The 21,741-nt window shown below is 42.9% G+C and overlaps 1 long non-coding RNA gene across 1 annotated transcript in view; it reads left to right on the forward strand.

Annotated features, from left to right (window-relative positions):
• Nucleotides 1-14,023, forward strand: part of LOC311580991 — a 310,197-nt gene extending 296,174 nt beyond the window's left edge. The window contains exon 3 of the long non-coding RNA XR_014773624.1: nucleotides 13,961-14,023. This is a non-coding gene — a long non-coding RNA (uncharacterized lncRNA). The remainder of the gene's footprint in view (nucleotides 1-13,960) is intronic.
• Nucleotides 14,024-21,741: the final 7,718 nt, after the last annotated feature.

The following is a 21,741-nucleotide window of genomic DNA, read 5'->3' on the forward strand; positions in this document are numbered from 1 at the left end:
TTCTTGGTTAGGGGTAGAAGCCTGTGTCCTACTCCTCCTCTCAGTGGTAGAATCCCATCTGATTTGAACATGTGCGGACCCCATGGGTGCTGCCATGTCTCCATCAGGCTTACTGTATATGAGAGATACTGTCTCTTTGGTGTTATCATTCTCTCTGGCTCCCTGAGCCCAGAGGAGGGGGGTTTGATAAAGAAGTTCCATTTAAGGCTGAGTGTTCCACACTCTCTCTGCACCCTGTCCAGTCACGGGTCTCTGCATTAGGTCTCATCTGCTATAAGAACCAGGGTCTCCGGTGATTGCTGAATGCGCTATTGATCTACGGGAACAGAAGAATGTCGTTAGGGATCATTTTATTGCTGTGCTCATTCAACAGAACAGTAGTATTTGGTTTTCCCCTAGGCCTACCCAGTCTAAGGTTAATAGCCACTAGAGCAGTGCCAGGTGTGGGTTCATCTCAGGAAATGGGACTGAAACCCAACCAGAGTGGTTAGTTACTCATAACGTCTATGCCACTATTGCACCAGCATAAAAAGTGATTTTGATATGTAGTGTTTGGGGCTGGGAAAATAGCTCAGTAAGTAAAGTGCTTGCCTCACAAACACAAGGACCTGTATTTAATCACCTGAACCCACATAAAATGCTCTTCATGGTAGCACGTACTTATGATCCCAGTGCTAGAGAAATAGAGAAAGGAGGATCCTGGGGGCTTAGTGAGTCATCCAGCCTAGCCCACTTGGTAAGCTCCAGGCCAGTTAGGGATCTGGTCTCAAAGGAAGTGGACAGTGTTACTGGCAATAACACCCAAGGTCATCTTCCAGCCTCCACATGTCTGCACACACAGACTGTAAATAAATAAATAAATAAATAAATAAATAAATAAATAGGATTAAAACAATAAAATACATTACATGAATGAAAATGTCAAAATGTGACATATGCATAATTAATGCATGTGTCGTAGTTATTGCTCTATTATAGTGAGGAGACACCATGACCAAGGCAGCTTATAAAAGACGCAGTTGGTTTGAAGCTTGCTAATCATTCTCAAGCGGTGCCACTCCTTGACGACTAAGCACTTAAATATATGAACCTATGGGGGCCGTTCTTACTCAAAGCTCTCCTGGCTCTCCTCTTGTTCCTCCTCTTTCCCTCCCTCTGTCCTTCCTTCCCTTCCTTCCATCCTTCTTTGACTTTTTTTTCCCCTATGATTTCTTTATAACTGGGTCTCACAACACAGACTAGGCTACCCTGGAACTACAGATCCTCTTGCTTCAGCTACCCAAGTACTATGCTAACAAGCATGGTGACAAAAGCCAGCAAGTGTGAGAGCCCAATTGCATTGAATGACCAGCAATGCATAAGTAAGTTTCTGCTTTTTTACTGACAATAGAGATCACCACAGCATGGTGGTGTGATGGTGGTCCATCATCTTCATGGATGAGAGTACTGGGTGAGCTAACTCAAGAGAATGCTCCCCTAGTGTTTGCCTGGTAGGAAGTACCCCATGGTGCTAATTAGGATTAGGGGTTGTATAGTGTAGTTTTTGGTCTTTTAAAAGCCAACTTTATTTGGGGTTCTTTAGGGTTAACCTCCCTTCAAACTGACCTGCCCTACTAGGAGAGAAAGAAGGTTAATAGGGGCAGGAGAGGTAGACGGTTTTTTAAAAAAATTTATTTATTTATTCAGATTACAACTCAATTGCTGTCTCATTACTTGTTAAGACTCAGTTCCCTGGGGCAATTCACTCTTCTTCATCAAGATTCCAGAAGACCTGTTAAACAGCAAACCAAAAATTCAGCAAAACAACCACAACTGCAGTAGCCATAAGCTGGAACTTTCAAGTGTTCTCTGGAGTGTTTCTCTCTAGGAGTGTCTCGAAGTGAAGCAATGAACAGCCAAGTGACGTGGAGTGATGCAAAAGCCAAAAAAAGCCTCTGCTTGGGGGGCTCATATTTATCTCCTCTCAGAGTCCATACCAGGATGTTTATCAACTGGCAAAGACCATGCCCCCACATGAGGCAGTTCCCTTTCTAACAGACAAACATCACACACTATCTCACAAGTTTGTTTCACACCCCACACTTTGGATCAAAACAAAATGTTTACATCCACTAGAGTAATGTATGGCCAGCCTGGCCCTTAATTCTTCCACCATCTGGGCTTTTGGAACTTGGCATCATATGAAGACAGTAATGCTTCTCTCTGCTTTTGTCTTTGTCATTGCCTAGATGTTTAGCAAGTTAAGAAATGGGAAAGAGAATGAGAAAAATGAGCCTTATTAATCAAACTATAATCATAGGCATGTATACACACCACACACACAAACATAGGTTAATTTTAAAAATAAAAAGAAAGGAAGAATAGCATCAGCAGTGACCCAGGAGTGGACTCACTCCACATGTAAACAAGAAAAACTCAGATAATGTCAGTTGTTAAACACAGCAAAGCCAATGGTTGACCATCAGCTGAAAGACTCTTGACGGAATGTGTCAATGCAGGAGCCAGAATTTAATTCTGAGTCATAGCACTGGGAGACCTTGTACCAACCTCACAGACGACAAGAAGCCTTTGAATCCTTGAGAACGCAGCTTCTCCAATGACTAAACCAAGGATCCATCCCCATGTTTACTTTTTTAGGATCCAAGCATCACTGTCATAGCTGACAAATAAGTGTGTCCTCCACTCAATACCCACGATGTTGCCTAAGATGGCCTTTTAAAAAGCGCATGTCATGGACTCATGAAATTTAGAGGGGATTCTCCTATATACTATGGAGGGGGGTGGTTAACCTTGTAGAGATATAAGATGCATTAATGAGAAGTCTTGCAGAGACAAACCCGTTTAAAACTTGGGGGTGGGTATATTCATTTCAAACAATTTCTAACATCTTTCAAGACCAAGCTCCCTAGAAGCCCGTGAGAGGTGCTGGTTTGAACACCAACTGCCTGGTTCACATAGCCTGTACAGTGTGATCTGAGCCTGGTTCACATAGCCTGTACAGAGTGATCTGAGCCTGGTTCACATAGCCTGTACAGAGTGATCTGAGCCTGGTTCACATAGCCTGTACAGTGTGATCTGAGCCTGGTTCACATAGCCTGTACAGTGTGATCTGAGCCTGGTTCACATAGCCTGTACAGTGTGATCTGAGCTTAGTTCACATAGCCTGTACAGCATGATCTGAGCCTGGTTCACATAGCCTGTACAGAGTGATCTGAGCCTGGTTCACATAGCCTGTACAGTGTGATCTGAGCCTGGTTCACATAGTCTGTACTGAGTGATCTGAGCCTAGTTCACATAGCCTGTACAGCGTGATCTGAGCCTGGTTCACATAGCCTGTACAGTGTGATCTGAGCCTGGTTCACATAGCCTGTACAGTGTGATCTGAGCCTATTCCTTCACTTTGTTAGGGATCTCCCTAGGGTTCTTGAGTTAGAGGCAATGATCCTACTGGCTCCGTCCTGTAGATGAGGAAAAAGAGGTTAAGAGACTTCACAAGAGCCACACAGAGAGGATGGTTGGCTCCTTTTTCTGCACTGTTTTATTATAGCCAGGTGTCTGCCACCCTTCAGCTAAAGATGGCATCAAACCCAAACAGAAGCAGAATCCAGTCCCCTTTCTGAGACAGAGAGTGGTCTGTACTCTCTAAGCTCTTCCTAATCTTGGGAAAAATATTTGGGGCACTTATTTTAGAGTTGCATGCTTAGGGCTTTTAGCTCACAGGGAAGTCTGGCGCAAATGAGAGAGCCTGAACCAAATCTGCACACTCGCCAAGCTTGCAATTCTCTGTGTCATTTTACAGTAAAGCAGAAACATCTCTGAAGGGGAAAATATCCCAAATTCTCTATGAAAGACAGACTAGGTTTGTAGGAGAATGTAAGGAGAAAACAATCACAGGCCCTTTACTGTGGACAAGGAATGTACCTGTAATCCCAGCATTCGAGATGGCTCCGGGCTAACCCAGGCTACATCAAGACCGGATCTCCAAACACCCTGCAGAACTATGAACAAGGCAAAACTTTCTTGCAGGAAAACCCAGTTCAAGCCATGCCCTTGAGCATGTGGAAGAAAGCAGCTACCAGAGGAATAGGGGGAGGAACAGAGCAGGAAGGGCGCAGCACTTCCTCAGCTTATGTTGTCTTTCTGCCACCCAGGTGAAGAGGCTGGTGGCTGCTTGAGACAGAAATGGTAGGCTCTAGCCAGTGCGTCTGCTTCCTAGCATTTTCCAAAGAATATCAAGGGAAATTTTATGCAGATGCTTCTATGGTTCCCCAAGAGTGACTGAATATATTTCTGTGTTCCCTTTGTGCAAATCACACCCACCTATGAAGCCCAAACATCAGCACCAGCAAATCTTACAAAAACAAAAAACATAAACAAACAAACAAAACAAAACAAAACAAAACCCACCCCAAAGCCACTTTCCCACAGTAGCCACTCTGCAAAAAAGACTGAGAATGTGGACGTTGTGCTATTTCATGGAGAAGCCCTGAGTTTGCTTATGATTTGATGACAGCCCCGTGCCTGACCACCAGGAACTAGGCACAGAGGAATACTCCATAGTATTGCTTAGACAGAAAGTTTTCACCAAATAAGTCACGTATTAAAAGTTGGATCTACAATACGGTGCATAGATCAGGGCTTTATGAGAAGATGAGGAAGTGATTAGATCATGGGGCCAGGGCACTGACAGAACCAATGGATTAATCTATTAATAGATTCACAACAGGAAGATCACTCAGAGTGGGGAGTTCTGAGAGTTCATTTTATTTGGAGTGATGTTTCGAATCTACTCCCAAGACTAGTCTGGGTACTTCAAAAAGAAAATCAGAGCTTCGGCTTTGAAGACTGCAAATAGTAAATGAATTTTAAAATGTGGTAAAGTGACTACTCTGAAACACACACACACACACACACACACACACACACACGAGCTACTGTGAAAGTTGATGGGAAAAGGTATCAGTCTCGATTCCCAGGGGTGTTAATGGATTCAAGCTAAGGAACTTCAGAGGGACCAGAATGGTTGAGGACTTGAAGACGAAGATGGGCTGAGCTCAGGGACTGTGCTGCCATCCTGCCAGAGATGCTGCTGAGAGCATTAGCTGCCCCTTCTTAGTCAAGCTTCCCAGTGACCCTGTGAGGTAAGTGCGCTTGTTTGCCTTTTTAAAAAACAGCTTATCAGAAGAGGAACTGAGGCAAACTGTGAAGTAATAAGCCAACAGTTACATACTAAGAACGAACCTCAACTTAGGACATTTTATCTTTTAGACTCCAGTCCTCAGCCTCTAACTGCCATGTCTAGTGCCTCCATGTAACTCTGAGCATGTGCCAGGTGGAGGATGAGTGTGCATGGCAGAGTGATGTTGTGGGCTCCCAAACTCCCAATGTTTCAAGACCAAGTCCCAGGCAATTATTTTTAAGTCAGAACATCTCTGCTTTAATTGTACACGTGTGATGACTTCATTATGACAAAGAATGAGTTCTCTTTCCAAGGAGACTGTGTGGCCATTGACTCTTCCCTGCTGTGTTCGCTAGCTCTTCTCTTAAATTCTGGATGCTTTGGGGCCCTAACTAAAACATGGAGCTTATGGTGTTACTTTTTTTAAAAAGTTATTAAAATATAATTAATGTACACTAAATCTTTAATTTCTGTAGTTTAAAAAAAAATCTTGACAGCTTCTCTTAGTTTGTGTTTCTATTGTGCTAATGAAAGCCATGACCAGCCGGGCGTGGTGGCGCACGTCTTTAGTCCCAGCACTCGGGAGGCAGAGGCAGGTGGATCACTGTGAGTTTGAGGCCAGCCTGGTCTACAAAGTGAGTCCAGGACAGCCAAGGCTACACAGAGAAACCCTGTCTCGAAAAACCAAAAAAAAAAAAAAAAAAAAAAAAAAAAAAGCAAACAAGCAAGCAAGCAAGCCATGACCAAAAGCAACATGGGAAAAAATAGGGTTTATTTATCATCCAGGGAAATAAGAACAAAAACTGAAGCAGGAACCAAAGCAAAGACCATGGAGGAGCCCTGCATACCACGAGCCTACTCCCCACCACTTGTTCAGCCTGGTTCTTGTCTTGTTTTGGTTTTTGAGAAGAAATCTCTCTGTGTAGCACTGGCTGTCCTGTTAGCCTTGAACTCACAGAGATCCACCTGCCTCCGCCTCCCGTTCCCAGCTAAACTTGCTTTCTTATAACATCCAGGACCACCCAGCCGGTGGTGGCACTGCCCACTGTGGGATAGGCCTGCCCCCACTAACGATCAGTCAAGAAAATATTCCACAGGCCAATCTGATGAGGCATTTCCTCAACTTAGGTTTCCTTTCCCCAAATGACTCTAGCTTGTAACAAGTTGACATAAAAACTATCCAGCGCACAGTTGTTTACAACTCTAATGATTCCTACTGTAAACAAAGAATATTTCCATTATGTTTCTTCATATCTCATCTTCTTTTCCACCTCAGACTCTAGCTAACCAACACTCCTAGTCCTGAAGATCGGCTTCCTTAACATACACTGAATCCTACTTGTTTCAGGTAGCCTCCCTCTCCAAGGGTCTAACTTCTGTATTAGTGAAGAAAATTATAAGCACCATAGCAAATTAAATTCCAAAATGTAAAATGACTTAAATGTATAAGAGTATCGGTTGCTCATGCAGCACTAAGTAGGGTTTCTAATTGGTTGGCAGTCCCCTCTAAGCATTAATTCAGAGATCAAAGCACCTTTCATGCTGCAGTTATGGCACCACAAAAGTCAGTGTGCAAGATGACATTTTATATAGCTACCCTAAGAGAAAGGGAGAATATAAAAGAACATTAATGATGTCTAAAAATATTACAGAACTAATAAACTATGTTTAAAAGAAAACAATGTTTATGGAAGGGTTTTTAGGAGCCACTCTAGAAATTGCTGGTTCATTTTTGTTTGTTTCATTGGCTCATTCAGTGAAACAGGCACATACAAGCTTAGATGAGCTATAAATGAAGCCACCTATGTGCCCAGGCACCATGTGCACATGCTCTCATTTGGCATATAGTGATACAACCAGCAAAGGAAAATCTAGAAAGAGAAAGAAAAAGATACCAACATCACCATAATTTATAATGCAACATCATAACTTTAAAACAGCCAAGCACGGGTAAGAATAACCACCCTTGGAGCAGGCGTGATGGCACACACCCATAATCCTAGCACCTAGCAAGCAAAGACAGGGTTGTGAGTTATATTCCAGCTTGAGCTACATACTTGGGCCCTATCATAAAGCAGGAACAATAAAAACAAACATAAAAGAAGAAATACTGTCTGTTGAACTGTTGTGTGCCATTTTAAAAAAACCATACAATATCACACTTATCCTTCAAGCTCTGTGGCTTCCCTACCTATAGATTAGGGTTGATGCAGTGTTGATTATGCACATGCCCTGCCATGTATATATAGCTTTCAACCAGGCAAGAATAGATTCATGCCTTGGTCTTTACTCATCCTTATTCTGTGATGATAACATCAACCAAATCAGTTGCCATAGTTCCTCCTTTGTGAGAGATGCAAAACATCAACAGCAGATTATCAAGATTATGTCATGTTCAAGAACTTGAGAGAGGCCAGAAAGAATCTTTCCCACAACAGAGCAGAGGGCCGCACAGACATTTGTACCACAGATACAGAGGTGGCTTATCTCATATGGCACAGATAAAATCTTTTAAAATGGCAGATGAAAATGCAAATTTGAAAATCAGTGGGGAGCCAGGCATGGTAGTGCACACCTTTAATCCCAGCACTCGGGAGGCAGAGGCAGGTGGGTTGCTGTGAGTTCGAGGCCAGCCTGGTCTACAAAGTGAGTCCAGGACAGCCAAGGCTACACAGAGAGACCTTGTCTCAAAAAAACAAAAAACAACAACAAAAAAAAACATAGGGGGAAAATCTACATGAAAGAGAAGGAATAGAGAAAGTAGGATTGGGGTGTGAATGCGATGTAAGAGCCATAGAGAAGGACAAGACCGATGCCAATGACACATGAAAGGCTGTGGGGCTTTAAGAAAAAAGAGACTCAGAAACTGAGCAGCAATTAAGAAAACATTTGGCTATCAATGACAACAATGTTAGCAAGAGTTTTTTTTTTTTTAAGGAAGTTCTGTGCATGTCACTTCCCTAAGATTCAGAGTTTAGTCATGAGAATTCTTCTCTGGAGATGTTAAGAAAGAAACAGTCTGCGTATATAAGTCGCCATCTATGGCTTCACAGTCGTAAAATAAAGCATACCTAAGTTAAAATTAAATAATGCAGAATGTATTCTCAAGACAAATGTAGTCAAGTAAAATTTAATAACAGAAAGATAGTAAATGCTCTGTGAATAAGTTTGTCTCTTCTTTATAGGTGTGTGTTGTGCTTTGTCTTTGGTTCTTTTTTTTTTTTTTTACTTTATTAATTTATTCTTGTTACATCTCAATGGTTAGCCCATCCCTTGTATCCTCCCATTCTTCCCTCCCTCCCATTTTCCCCTTATTCCCCTCCCCTATGACTGTTCTTGAGGGGGATTACCTCCCCCTGTATATGTTCATAGGGTATCAAGTCTCTTCTTGGTAACCTGCTGTCCTTCCTCTGAGTGCCACCAGGGCTCCCCCTCCAGGGGTCATGGTCAAAGGTGAGGCACCAGAGTATGTGAGAAAGTAGTATCCCACTCTCCACTCTACTGTGGAGAGTGTTCTGTCCATTAGCTAGATCTGGGTAGGGGTTTAAGGTTTACCGCCTGTATTGTCCTTGGCTGGTGCCTTAGTTTGAGCGGGACCCCTGTGCCCAAATCTGCCTATCATAATGTTCTACTTGTAGGCTTCTAGTACCCTCTGGATCCTTCTACTTTGCCATTCTCCCATGATTCTCTCATCTAGAGTCCCACTAGAATGTCCTCCCCTCTGTCTCAGTTTCCTGGTAAGTGAAGGCTTTCGTAGGACCTGCCCCTTGGGCTAATATGCAGATATAAGTGAGTGTATACCATTTGAGTCTTTCTGCTTCTGGGTTAACTCACTCATTATGATCATTTCTAGCTCAATCCATTTGTCCACAAATTTCGGGAATTCCTTGTTTGGTTCTTTTTCTTCTGTTTGCTTAGTTGTTCTTTTTGTTTGTTTTCTAATTAAAGACTGAAAAGGAATGAATCTGGATAGGAGGAAAATGGGGCGGATCTCAAAGGAGTTGGTGAAGGAAAAACCATAATCAAAATGTATTGCATGAAAAAAACTATTTTCTTTACTTTTTAAGATTTATTTATTATTTTCAGTGTGTAAGTGTTTCTGTCTGCATGTCCCATGTGTGGGAACCAGAGGAGGACAGAAGAGGCATCAAGCTGCCCTGGAAATGGAGCTCCAGAGGGCTGTGACCCACCATGTGGCTGCTGAGGACCAAACCCACACACTCTACAAGAGCAGCCAGTGCTCTTAACCTCTGAGCCATCTCTCTAGCCTGAAAAATAAAACCATTTCAATTAATTTTTTTTCTGGAGACTTCAAAGACATTTTCCAAGTAATATATTGGCTAAGAAGGGAAGACTTGTACAAACCTTTAACCCCAGCACTCAGGAGGCAGAGGCAGGTGGATCTCTGAGTTTGAAGCCAAACTGGTCTGCAGAGTGAGTTCTAGGACAGCTGGGGCTACACAGTGAAACCTTGTCTTGAAAAAAACAAAAACAAAAACAAACAAAAAACCCAACACCAATAAAAAGGAAAATCTCAAAGGAAATAAAAATACATAAAACTATGAAGCTGGAGAGATGGCTCAGTGGTTAAAAGCACTCACTGGTCTTCCATAGAACCTGGGTTCAATTCCCAGCATCCACATGGGGGCAGCTCCCAGATGCCTGTTAACTCCAGGTCTGGGGCCTCTGACACTCTTTTCTGAGCACCATCAGTACTGGACATGCATGCACATGGTGCGCAGTCATATGTGTAGGCAAAACACTCATATACATAAAGTAAAATAATTTTAAATATGTAGAATTCAATTAAAATAAAGTTAACAGTTTTCAAGATATGTTAGATGTATCTAAAACATAAGGAAGTATGCAGGAGTATTAAATTCTTATGTTGAAAAAAGAACAGCTTAGTCAAAAGACTAAGAAAAGCAAACAAAATCAATACAAAATCAGCAGAAAGAGTGAAAAAGTGAAAATAAAAGCAAACTTATTCTTTTTAAAAATTATCCATTGACATAATTTGCGTCACCCATATACTGCTGGGTATGAGGCCTAATGGTGATATATGATCAACCTACCAGAGGCCACACGTCAAAGAAAACTGAACATCCCTCCTACAAATGCCACCGCCTGTCCACAGCTGTTCAGCCAGGGGTGGAGACTCTAGAGCCTCTTCTTGATCCATGATGTGGTGCTGCCTGGCTTACCTTGTGCAGGTAGCCAGAGCTGACAGGAGCCCGTGGAGTCATCAGTGTATTCCCATGATGTGCATGCCACTCTTGGACCAATAGATGCCCACGCTGGTCCTGTCTATCACACTTCACAACGTTCCCCGCTGGGTAAGACTGTTGCTGGCTTTTCCCCCATCACTCTGCAGCGTTCATAGTGCCTTCCAGTAGTATGAAAGCTTTCCAGCAGGGAGGAAGTTTCCCCATCAGTACCAGTTTAATTTCTCCTCCATCCCTGCGACCAATGTGTGTGGTACCTTCAGCAGTAAGGTCTTACGATAAAATAGTGGTGAACAACAGTGAGAAAAAGAAGATAAAATAGAAAGAAAGAAAAGGAAAAAAAACCACACACGATGAACCGAAAAGAAAATGAACACAGAAAATAAGTGAAACAAAAAGGTGGTTTTTTTTTAATTAATAAAAATAATAAACCTCTAGACTACTGAGAGAGAAAGGAAAAAGGGGAAGGGATAGAGAAAGACAGAGAGAGAGAGAGAGAGAGAGAGAGAGAGAGAGGAAAAGAAGAGGGTAGAGAAGAAAAGGGGACGTATAAAGGAGAAGTAAGAGAAGGACACCAAACCCAGGCGCGTCAGGGTGGCTGGTGGGTGACGGGGGCTGAGGGGCGCACACTGTGGGTTATGCCTTTGCTGAGCAAGTGGTCCCAGGTTGTGTAAGAAAGCAGGCTGAGCGTGAGCCAGTAAGCAGGGTTTCTCCATCATTTCCGCTTCAAATACTTGCCTTAGTTCCTGCTCTGACTTCCTTCAATGATCGATTGTGACCTGGAAGCATAAGCAGAAACAGCCTTTTCCCTCCCTAAATTGCTCTGAGTCATGATTTTATCACAGCAACAGAATGAAACAATGCAGTCCAGAAATTTCATTTCTGAGAAATAGATTTTTTAAAATGTGTGTATATTTGTACCACAGGTGGAGGGCACTTGGCAGTCAGAAGTAAATATCAGGTGTCTTCCTTGGCAACTTTCCACCTGTTTGTTTTGTTTTTTGAAACAGCATCTGTAAATGAACCTGGAGCTCACCACTTCGTCTAGGCTAGCTGGCCAGGGACCTTACTGTCTCAATCTTCTCAATACTGGAACTACAGACACGTGTTGCTATGCCCCCCCCACCCCCAATTTTTATGTGGGTGATGAAGATCTGAACTCAGGCAGTGATGCTTGTCTGACAAGCACTTTGTCAGGTGAACCATCTTCCCAGCCCTAAGATTTTGACATTGAAGTGTAGCATTCCTAAGATGCACTTTACTAATCTTAAGGTTTTGCACATGTTTATATATCCACACAACCGCCAGCCAGGACGTTGCCGGAACCTCAGAACACGCCCCTCAGTGCTCCGTCTTCATCAGTACACAGAGGCGCCACTGTTACCTTATTCCTATCACCATAGATCAGCTTTGACTAACATAAAGGAGCTCATAAAATTCATGGAATGGTAATATTTTATTTTCCTGCACAATATTCCATCACACAAATATAGCATGATCTATCTATTTTATTAATAATGTCCTCTCTTGCTCAGAGAGTACAAAGATGGTCCAAGGCACCACACAGCAAGAGGTTGTGTTAGACCTGAGAAAAGAAACATTTCCACAACTGTCTGATTAACAAAGCTTTATTTAGACTGGCAAGGTGGCTGCCTCTCCCTAAATCCAGGTTTCAAGGAGACACCCCTCACTGTCTTTTTTTCTACTTCTTTCTTTCTTTATTTAAGTAATTTATTCAGATTACATCTCAATTGTCATCCCCTCATTTGTGTATCTTCCTGTTCCCCCCTCCCTCTTTCATCCTATTCCCCTCTCCTACGTCTGTGACAGACGTGGACCTCCTCCCACACCATATGGTCACAGCCTATCAGGTTTCATCCTGGTAGCCGGCTCACCCATCCTCTGAGTGCCACCAGGCCTCCCCACCAAGGGGAAGCCCCTCACTGTCTTTTGAGGTTCCTTCTAAGGCACAAAGGCTAGAGTTAATAGAAAACAGCTGTTGAGACATTTGGCTGTTACCACCTGGACAGAAGAGTGTGTGTGTGTGTGTGGTGGGGACGCAGGGCTCAAGGCTGTCTGTGGGGCTGATAAGTGTAGGAACACGTCATGTGGAAGGAAAGTTGTCATGGGTGTTCAGGAGTTTAGCAAGGCAAAGGAGTGGGTATACATCATGAGGTTACAAGTTCAGCATAGGTTGAAAAACACAGTTTGCAGGATACATTATTAGGAAACAGAAGCTTATTTTTATAAGGTCTGGAGACTTAATAACTGTGCATAACAACATGGCTCTTGTTTTGGTTTCATAGTTTAGATTGCTTTTGCATCTGTGTCTCTTCTGGACTCTCTTCCTCTTACTAAGCCATTATTCAATGATCACATATTCTTAATTTTTCTAACTATTCTTAATGACCACCAATGACCTCACTTCTAAATACTGTCCCCACATTGTTACCACCTTATTAATACTTCACAATGAAGATGATGTTTCATCAAATAGAATTATGGGGGGGGCACATCTGAACCATACTCAAGCCATAGCAATAGGAATTTGAGATCTATAGTTTAAGACTTCATAAAGTTACTAGAAATACTATTTTTAACATTTTAATTTTATTAATTTATTCAGATTACAACTCAATTGTTATCACATCACTTATATTCTCCCATTCCTCGCTCCTTCCCGCTTTCACCCTATTCCCCTCCCCTGGGTCTATGACTGAGCTGACCTCCTCTCCCACTATGTGGTCATAGAGCAGGGACTGACTTTGACGTGAACTCTGATGCTCCATTTTTGACCACCTCTTCTTGGTGGGGAGGCCTGGTGGCACTCAAAGAAAGAATAAGCAGGCTACCAAGATGAGACTTGATAGAAATACTATTGAGCAGATCTTGGATTTGTATAATTTGTTTACCTTGAGTAGACTTGCATGGTCATAGAAAAGGCATGTATTTAGTTTTACAGTTTTCTAGTAGATCTACCAGTTTATACATGAACCAGCACTGCATAAAAGTTATGATTGCTCTACAACCTTATCAATACTTGATACTGTCTACTAGAAGGGTTTGCTTTTGTTGTTACTGTTTTTTTTTTCACATTAGCCTTTCTGATTAGTATGTACTACCAGAGAAAAACAAGTAATGTTTCAACTGCAGACAAAAGCAAGTAAAGTTTCGATTGCAGATAAAAACAAGTAATGGTCAGTACCAGCACAGCTGCGCTCCCCACAGGTTCCCCTTCTGTATATAAGATGAGCTCCTGCTGTAGGTCATCCATGATGTCAATGTATGTCTTACCCGTCATGGGAGAGCCCATGTATATCATGAACTTCCTGTCCTAGGTTGATCATACATCCCCTGGATCTTACCCGTCATTGAAGACTTATTTATCCAGATTTGGGAAGTAGGATTGTCCATAGCTAGGGACAAAACTGCTTGCTTTAACCTGAATTGTTGAGCAGTTGTGTGTGTGGAGCCGACATAGAAGCATAAGGGAGAAACCTCCTATGCCACAAGCCATGGTACCAATGGCCAAAGTTCCATCCCACTCCTTCATCAGGGTGCCAAAAGTCTGCAATCCTTGCAAAAATGTGCCTCCCGTAATAGGGGAGATCTGGGTCCCGTTAATTTTAATAATTTGGGTAGCCAATTGCCCTGTATAATTTGTAAATGCATTCCAAGGTCTGGCCAAATACTGATCGAGTGTGCGAAGGTGACAGGAAGCGTGAGTGGCTGGAACAGGGGTGACAGGAGTATGAGGGTACACAGGGGAGCAAGTAGCCATGTGCGTGCCCCACAGCATGTCAAACTGCTCCTGCAACAATGCAGTTTGCGGATTCAAATTTAAAATGTCATACTGTATCATAGAATTCAAATGATTCTGATTAGCCAAAGCATTGGAATCTTCCCTTGACAACGGTTACTGATTGGGAAATAGCAATCCCTGCCTCTGCGCCAGCTGTGGCAGCCAATGAAATGGCAAGGACAACAGCTGCTGTGATACCAAAGTCTCGTTTTATGGTAAAGGCACAATCCCAGGGACTCCAACATCAACAGCTGTTTCGTCAGTAGTCCAACAGCTGTGAAGATGACATGTCTGCAGGGAGCGATTCCTTCTCTGAGGATCCTTTGGTATCGCTGCCTTCCCCTTGCTCAGGTTTTCTTTCACTTTCCTCCAGAGAGAAAACGTAGCTATAGAAATCGTCTCTGGGCCTTCCTTATGTAAGGCCTTTTGCAAATCTGACTTTACCTGATCCCAGTCAGAAAGATTACGGCCCCCAAAGACTAAAAACCATGGGCTGCTCTGTTCTATAGTTCGGATAAAATCTTTTGCAGTCTCATACTTAATCCTGGTGCCTCGTTCCATAAGTAGTTTCACTAGTTGCCCCACCAGAATAGTGGAAGAGCTAGCGGCACCCATCCCAATACACCCGTGTCTAACCTCCAACCTCCGAGAGGCACTGGCCAGCTTCCCCAGGCGATCCGTCAGACTTCGCCTAGCTCGGTGAGACCTCCACTTGCAGCGTCCCGCACTGCTTGTTTAGGCTACGGCAAGGGTCTGCGGATTGAAAAGAGACCCAACAATGGGTCATTCGTGCTAAGAGAATGCCGTTTATTGGGAGTAACAGAACTGCTTATATAAGGGAGGAACTAGCAATCGAACAGCACCGGGGAAAGTCCCCAAGAGGGAGCAAACCAAGGGCCAAATAATGAGACTCAAAACAAGGAAAATGAAGGCAACCAGTGGAGCACAATGTTTCAACTGCAGAGAAAAGCAAGTAAAGTTTCAACTGCAGAGAAAAACAAGTAACGGTCAGTAACAGCACAGCTGCTGTTCCTCACACAATGTATTCTTAATTTTGTATTTCTTGAATGACTAATAGTATTGAGTGCTATTCACATACATGTTGACTATTTGAATATGCAATTTTATGTAGAACCTAATCAAGACTTTTACTTATTAATAGATTACAGTTATTTGAAGATTTTCTTACTGTCTTGTAGAAGTTTTAATGTAATTTCTATATAAATTCTTATCAGAAAAGTTATCTCTGACTTGTTTCTGGCCATAGATACTCCTGCTTCCTTTTTTACCTACTCTCATCACACCTGGTATTGATTTGTTGTTTAGCTATTTGCTCCAAATTGAAACACTCTTTCCTTGAAGAATGCTCTTAAACTCAGAGAGTAAACAAAGTTTACAATCTAGGAAGCTCCTGGAAGTGAAAAAAGTTCACAGGGCCCTCCTGAGGCTGATGTTATGCAGTAACAGTTTCTGGGAAGAAAACATTATCTTACTGGCCAACCTGTTGGCTAATTGTGAAGAAAACTTAAGGAACAGTTTTTATGAGTCATCACCCGAGCTAAGAGTGGATTTTTGATGATGCAGCTTCTTCTGTATCCATGGCCCCATAAGTAACTCCAATAAACTCACCAGTCCTCTAAACTAGGGTGGAATAGAGTCAGAATCATTTCTTGGGTTCATCTTTAGAGTCCCATCTGGGTGAATAGATGTTTGTTCACACTGAAAGCCACAGGACATGATTTTATTTGAAAATACCTCTATAGTTAAGTTTCTGAACCCTACTCAAGTCACCTACAGAGGAAAAAAAGAGGACATGATGAGAACTGTAAAGCTCAGACAAGTATAGGTTGGGAGTAAAATGTCTCAACTGAAGACATAAACAAATAGTTTGAATGTAGGGTCTTGAATTTGAGCCCAGGCAGGAGGTCAGAGGAGCAAGTTGATACCCCATTCCCTAAAGAAGTACTCGGCTGGAGTAAGCATACAAACAGGTAGTGTCAGCGTGCAAGAGAACCGAAAAACACACGCATTCACGTAAAAGTTCTGTCCAAACTAAGCAGCCAAAGATGTTCTTGTCATCAGATCCTTTACCCAGAAATAAACAAACAAATGTGAAAGTTTTCTCTGCATAGGCAGGGCCTGGAGGATCCTGTAGGAGAGTGTGTAAACAGTATAAGACCCTAGAAGGGACAAAAAAAAAAACCCTGAGAGATAATAGTGTGTGTGTGTGTGTGTGTGTGTGTGTGTGTGTGTGTGTTGTGGGTGTCCTGCTCTTTCACTCTCTGCCTTATTCTCTTGAGTCAAGCCCTCTCACTTAACCTGTATAAGATTGAGACCTCTAGAGCGATCGCGATCTCTAGTCTATTCCCGGAGTCCCCACTAAGAGACAGAGTCTATTGTCGATGTAAATGCATAGGAATAGGAATTTATTGAGCCATCGCAATGGGGTCTGTCCAGCTCTTTCAAGGTGCAGACCCCGAGAAGCAGAGGCACGGGCCTTTTATAGGTTTTAGATAAAGAAATGAGTTTTACAGTATGTGATTGGTTGGCATTTGGGCAGAAAAGCTGCAAGCAGGGAGTTACAAGTCTTGGCGTTTGGTGGTTGGATAGTGGGTGAAGGGGCAAGTTAACCTGTGGAAAAGATTGGTTGAAGCAGTCACAGGGGGCATTTAGGAACTTTTTTAGTTGGGGAGGGGTAGTGGAAATTTTAAACACAGCTGGTTGTCCTTGAGTCCAGCTGGACCCTGAGCACAGACTGAGACCTTGAGTCAAGTTGGACTCTTCAAGGTTTTTCCTGTCCCTGCCAGACACATACAGTGATCTGATATCTGTCTGTCCTTGGTTCAAGCTGGACCCTCTAGAAATTTACATGCTTTGGCCTTAATGGAGGTCTTTAAGGGAGGACTGAGTAGGCCGACTTTTACATTTTCCCACACTTTGGCCTTAATGGGGGTCATTAAGGGGGCTGGTTCCTTCACCTGGAGCTGGTCTAACAGCAAGAGACCCTCATGTTGCAGAGGACCCAACTGTTACTCCTTAAGCCATCTCCTCAGTCTCCCTGGTGTGCTCTTTGGCCAATATCAAGCTGTCAGCTTAACATCACCAAAGACTGACAAGGGTACCTCAAGGTGTAGATGGTTTGGGTTTTATTTCAGCTACATGCTAAATGCTTTATATGAGTCATTTTCTTTAATTCTTTATTTTTTGTGTGTATGCACAACATTTGCATGTGTTTGTGTACACCACATGCCTGCAACAGTCCACAAAAGCTGGAGGAGAGCGTGGAACCCTACACTGAAGTTGCAGGCAGTTGTGAGTCACCATATGGGTGCCAGGACTCAATCCTGGGTCCTCTGCAAGAGCAGCAAGTGCTCTTAACTGCTGAGCCATATCTCCAACTTATGAGTTATTTTATTAACAGCCATGGATGAGAAAAATGAGGATCAGAAAAATATTAATCCTCTTAAAATATATGAAAACTTACATGCTAACCGAAGTGACAATGATTATGTTTTCCAAATGAAAAACTTTTCGCAATCAAAAGGGCCTTGCTGTCCTTTGTTGCAAACTCTACGTGCCTGGATAGCGGAAGGCAGCTGGCATCTCACGGCTGCTTCCTCAGTAGAGCTGGAGTTCATGAAGAAAAACTAACTTTAAACAGTTGTACGAATAATTCGGAGAGGAAGATAATTGGGACCTCTTACATTGGTTGCGAGAAGCCCCAAGAATCCTTTGAGCACGTTTTGAGAACTGAAGTTACACCTGGTTCCAAAGTCAAATAGTACAAAGTAATGAATAAGTCTTTATCTCTCGCCGGGCAGTGGTGGTGCACGCCTTTAATCCCAGCACTTGGGAGGCAGAGGCAGGCGGATCGCTGTGAGTTCGAGGCCAGCCTGGTCTACAAAGTGAGTCTAGGACAGCCAAGGCTACACAGAGAGACCCTGTCTCTAAAAACCAAAAAAAAAAAAAAAGTTTTTATTTCTCTTTCTCAGGTACTCAACTCCACTCACCAAAGACCAGAAGTTTTAGCAATTTATTGAGTTTTCTTCCAATGATACCAGAGGTAGCTCAAAGGCGGAACCTGCTCACGAGCCCACTGACGAGTTACACTGTATTTGTTCAGGCTTCTGGCTTTCAATCCTATTTTGAGTCTGGACATAAGGTTGTGGAGTGTTTCAAGTAAAATTAGCCAACACTCACACCACTAACAACCCCCCCCGCCCCGCCTCCAGCAAATATTCTTTCCTCACAACCTGTTATTTGTTAGAGAAATTCCTAGAAGCTGGGTAGTCGTGGTGTAAGCCTTTAATTCCAGCACAGGCAGAGTCACTCCGATCTCTGTGAGTTTGAAGCCAACCTGATCTATGACGTGAGTTCCAAAACAGCCAGGCCTGCTACACAGGGAAACCCTTTCTCAAAAACCAAATGGGGTAGGGGGGAGAGGGAGAGAGAGAGAGAGAGGGAGAGAGGGAGGGAGGGAGGGAGAGAGAGAGAGAGAGAGAGAGAGAGAGAGAGAGAGAGAGAGAGAAAGAGAGAGAGAGAGAGGGAGAGGCCATTTCCTACGTGCGTGCATGCACACACACCCACCACTCAGGAGTCAGAACTGACAGCAGGACCTAGGAAGACCCTAGAAGTAGTTATCTATCTGTACGGCACAGTGGGTCTCTCTGCCCTAGGTTCGACACTTGGCTGTATCCAATTTCCTGTAGGTCTGTAGTCATCTCCTACCAGAGATCATCTGGCTAAGCCCAACATGCCCTACTAGTGCATTTTTACAATGTGCCTTTTAACTCCAGACATCTCTCTTAGGTGTCTCTTGAACTCTGTGCAGACTTATATCTCACTAGACCATGATACATTCACGTAGCAATGTGTAAGCAGATCCCCAGGGTATCAGGTGAAAGTGCAAACTTCCATTCAGCAGACTATGGGACAGTCGGTGTTTCTGATTGGCCCCCAGGTCTTGCCATCACTGGACTGCAAAGGTCTGACAAGGATTCTCAACATCTAACATAAATATGGAGCACTCAGTGAGTTTATTAAGACAGCTCCTCCCCTGAGAGGGGTTGGACCCAGAAGCCTGTATGTCCAGCGACCTCCCAGGTGACAATGACACTGTTGCACCACAGTATCACCTGGAGTGACACTAGTTCCTGGCTTTGTCTGATTCATCCTGCCTGGGTCTTAATGGAGGACGCAGGCACTTCAGAGACATGACATGCTTGGCATAAGAGGAGCAGACACCAGATCCAACAGGACCAACCTATATCACAAACAGCTTTCAGGTATGTGCACTAGACTATCTGAAGTCTGAGCTTGGGGTGCAAAGGACTTAACATTGCATCACTCTCTTCTTTCTTGCGAGCCCCCTCATGAGGCTCGGACTACAATGTGTTGCTGCTCTGGTAAGCAGCCTGAAGGTCAAACCTTTGCAGCTCCATGATTCTATTCTGTGGCCTTTGTCATCGGGAGCCCATCACACAAAGCACGTAGGGCACAGGAAAGGGAGGAAACTGGGAGCCATCACTGTCCTCCTCTTGTATTCATAAGCTCTCCAATCCTGGCCCCCTGCATCTTATTTGTGCGTCTGGCTGTGGCTGAAGGCTTGAGAGAAGGAACTACAGTGGAGGGGTGTCCAAGGGAGAGAGAGCCCTGTAAAGAGTGAGCAGAGCATCTGTTTTTTTGGTTAGGTAATTGTTGAGCTCAGGCTCTGCCCAAAGTTACGCTGAGGAAATGGAGGCTATCCTTGTCAGGCAAAAAGGTAAGGGAAGGTCTCACAGATAGATAATGAATATAGCAAGTTTCTGGCTTCTTCTTTACCCTTTTATTCAAATCTATTTCCTTCTCTTTGACTCTATGCATGATCTGAGAATATTTCACCCATTCAAGACCATTACCTAACTTTTTTTTTGTCTTGTTAGTTTTTAAAAGGCTCTATTACAGTGATTCTCAACCTTCCTACTGCTGAAACTCTTTATTACACACAGTGCCTCATGTTGTAATGATCCCCAACAATAAAATTATCTTCACTGATACTTCATAACTGTAATTTTGCTACTGATATGAATCATGATGTAAATATGTAATATGTAGGATATCTGACATGCAACTCCTGTGAAAGAGTTGTTTGACCCCCAAAGCAGTTGTGACCCACAGATTGAGAGCAGCTGCTCTAAAGGATTGTTCCTATGGATTTGCATACATGATCTTCTGTCCTACTTACATCCACCTGGAGATTCTTATCCAAGCGACTGTTTCCTCACAGTGTCTGTCCAGGCTTCCTTATGCCTTCCAACTGATAAGAGAAGCCATCTGGTTGTCCCAAGTGAAGCTTGTCTGAACAGAGAGAGGAAGAAAGTGTACAGGAGGAATCTGAGTCTCTGAACAAGCACCCTAGCTGCTCAGTTAACCAGCCTTATAGCCAAACCTCCAACCTGGGATTTTTAATCATTTAAATGTGCCCGTTGAACACATACCACATAAGGTATAGCTATGAACAGAAGAAAGACCATTACAGTTTCTCACAGCTCATGTGCATTGGATAACTGTAAACAAATAACTAAATTATATTTTTGTATGCTAGGTAGTAATAAGCAAAGCAAGGAATGAGCCACGAATTTTATTTTACATAAGACAGTTAAAGACTACCTTACTGAGAAAATAGCATATACTTAGAAATGAAGGAAGTGAGAGCCCAGGCTCAAGGGCTGTGCCTGGAGCACACACGGCTTCAAGGTAGGACATTAAACAGGAACCAGCAGCAGAAACTCACTTCCAGAAAGAACAGAAACAAAGGGAATAAACGAAAATAAAGACAACTCTTTCAAGTAATTACTGTAAAGAAGAGTGAACAAATGGAGTACGTAGAGATGAAAGTAGCATCAAGAGAGAATTTCTTCTTTTGATGTTTGTTTGCTTGCTTAAAACAGAAGTGATACATGTGTGTATGCTCATAGAAATCATACATTAGGGCCATCGTAAAAACTAAGAGAAAGATGTTAGCTTGTGGTCGTGAATGGATGAGGTAGTTTGGGATCTTGCACAAAATGAGAGGGAATTAGTTTAGGGTTTATAGAGTTAACTTATAAAACAGGACTAAAGCAGAGTTGAACAGTAACAAGGAACAGGCAAGGAAGCAGAAAGTTTAGATCCTATTTTCTCAGTGAAATAGAAAACAAGGTTTTCAGAGGTGATATTGGAGAATTAAGGGAAAGGCAGACGTTTCTAAATAATGACCTGTGGATAGAAAGGCAACTGATAGACCTTAATTATGGCTTTTAATAGACTCTTTAAATATGGCTCATGATTTTTTCCGAGTCTATTCAACTTGATGGGTGTTGGGAGTTGGATCTAACGAAGTCTGAGATTTTGCTCATTAAACATGAAGTGAAGCAGCTGAGACTGTATTTAAGAAATGGATTTTATTGTCTGCTAATAGGTTTTAGGATGATGGATGAGAAAGATATGGTGAGGTTGAAAGTTTGTGGAAAATTTGAATGTCAGTAGCATTCAGGCCCCACTAGTGCCAAAGGCCT

Source organism: Acomys minous (genome assembly GCF_964271855.1).
Source record: "Acomys minous genome assembly, chromosome: 13".
NCBI lineage: Eukaryota > Metazoa > Chordata > Mammalia > Rodentia > Muridae > Acomys > Acomys minous.